This window comes from Penaeus chinensis, chromosome 12 (genome assembly GCF_019202785.1).
Source record: "Penaeus chinensis breed Huanghai No. 1 chromosome 12, ASM1920278v2, whole genome shotgun sequence".
NCBI classification, from domain to species: Eukaryota; Metazoa; Arthropoda; class Malacostraca; order Decapoda; family Penaeidae; genus Penaeus; species Penaeus chinensis.
In genome coordinates, this window is record NC_061830.1 from 24,213,980 (window position 1) to 24,216,479 (window position 2,500).

Sequence of the window (2,500 nt, forward strand, 5' to 3'; positions counted from 1 at the left end):
CTTGATAAAGGGGCAAGCCTCATTGCCCCTTATTAGGGTACAAAATCATCACTGACTGTAGTAAGTCTGGTGTATATGGGGAAGAGAAATGGTTTACATCTCAAGATCCCTATGAGAGATATGAGCTAGAAAACTAAATGGAAATACCATGCCCAAGGCTAGCTGAGGCCATTCAGATCTGACCTAAAGCCAGCTTTTATGCTTTCAACATGGCTCTCACATCTTAGGAAGTGGACAGAAGAATGGTTGGAGAGGAAGAGGGAAAAAGAAAGGGGGAGAAGAAAATTGGTTGAGTCAAGGGTTAAGGCCCATGGTAGGGGAGAAGCCCATCATTAGGCTTTAGTCTCCATCTCTTAAGCCACTCCATGGCAGCAACAGGCAAGGGATTGGGTGGTTCAGTATACTAAACAACCATTTCTAGCAACTTAAATCCAATACACACAAAAAATAATTTTGGAACCTATTGATCAAAGTCTACAATATGACATTTGAAAATTTGTGACACCCTCTGGAAATTGGGTACAATTTGTTTTATTCTCAACATAGTTAAATATATTGATAATGATCAGTTAATATCAGTCAACACCAATTTCAACAACAGCATTCAATTTAATCATCTATGCAATTTTAAGGGGATATTGTATATAAAGAAGCATATAATTATAAGTATATACTTATAAGTTAGGGACAGACTATCATCCATCAAATCATAAAAAAAGAAAATGTATATTCTTTTACATAATTTCTCTTGAATGAGATCCTTTAATTAGCAGCCAAACTAAATCTTGACATATGATAAGGCACTAAAACTATATGGGCCTCTATAATGACATTTGGAAATGCTACCCATTAAATAACTAAATAAATTAAGAGCTTTATGAATGCTGTGTTGATAATAATAAAATACATAAACCATAACAGCCTATCATTATTTCATTAACTATGAATTCCTCAAACATCACCATTGTAATTTAATATGAAGTGCATCTATAACTGATTTTACAGTAAGTTCTGCATAACGTGTGGCACTGCCCAATGATGAGGAGTGCAATAATCATTTCAGCAATGTTGCTATTCATAGAAATAGTGAATGTTTTGATTATTGCACATATTCATTTTACAACTAATAATACTATTTTACATATTCTTCATACTGATATAATTACGATAGCTATTTTGTCTATGAATGGTCATACAGTAAAGCAGATAAAAGGAGTATCTGAGAACAGACTAATGTTGGGATAGGCAAGATGGAAAAATCTATAGTCGTGAAAAATTTGGTGTTAGGCCAATGTGATGGGAATGACTCGCCATGAGTACACAAAGCTCTTGGAGGAAGGAATGGAATATTACACACACACACAAAGGTTCCTTTTTGTTATTGCACAGAATTGTAGTTTACCTAGAGAGATGATATGGAATCTACACAAGGAAAAGTGTCTATTACCATCTTGATGTAGCATATCATTTGTCAAATATAGACACTGGAAAATTGCAAAAAAGCGAAAAAGGCTTCTGTAAGGAGTCTTAATACCAAACAACGAGTGTGGGCGAACCATGCAAGCCACTCACACAGGTAAGTCATCATTTGATTCAGACCCCAAATTTTAATAAATATTTAGAATAAATTCACATAACCAATCTCAATGATTTTGGGTATCAAATGGATTCCTCTCACTCTCTACTATCCAAATGTATCAAAATTATAATGCAGAAACCCTCCATTACCCACAATTTTGGCCTCAGTAGCAGGGGAGGGCATGAAAAGTACCAGGAAAATTGCTGGGTAAAATATAAATAAAATACAGTAAAATCGTTACTATAATAATATACAATGAATAAGTCACTGTACAGTGATAAGCAAGGGACTTTGTCCTCCTTCCAACCCTGCCCTGGAATCCAACATGTTCATCCCACATGTAAGTTGTCTTCACCAAGGTGAAGTCAATGTTTCCCGGGGGGTGTTGTGGGGCAAATCTCCCCATCAACCTCTCCTCGTGCAGTCAGGCACACGTAATAAAGGCAACTGAAATTTGTGACGTGGAGTTGGGGCCTTAGTCTCTGGCAACTGTATTCCTATCATAAGGAATTACCAAAAAACACTTCCATAATTAGGTTGGGTCCAAAATTGTTGGGCCTCATTACTAATCAAAATGGAGTTTCACGTGGAGTGGAGAACACAGTTGGTGCTATGGTATTTGTTACCAAGAGCGACACACCCTCCAGAGACAAAGTCCCAAATACAGGAGAACATGCGAACCCAAAATCCATGCCTAACCACTCCTACCTTCTATTTACTCCCTAGACAGGGGCAAGCTTCCCCTGTACCCTCTCTATTAACACTTTGTGCGAACTAGTAGAAAAAGCTATATTAAAACTGTGGCTGTGTGAGGGTGTTGTGGACTTAGTCTCAGAGCGGTGACATGCAGAGGATATTTTCATAATTTCCAGGTAAATATGAGGCCACTGCAGATATGCCTCCATTGCTTCCTACTCTATT

The 2,500-nt window shown here is 37.3% G+C and overlaps 1 protein-coding gene across 1 annotated transcript in view; it reads right to left on the bottom strand.

Moving 5' to 3' along the window:
* LOC125031318 (post-GPI attachment to proteins factor 2-like) overlaps nucleotides 1-2,500 on the bottom strand; it is a 29,147-nt gene that overhangs the window by 26,072 nt on the left and 575 nt on the right.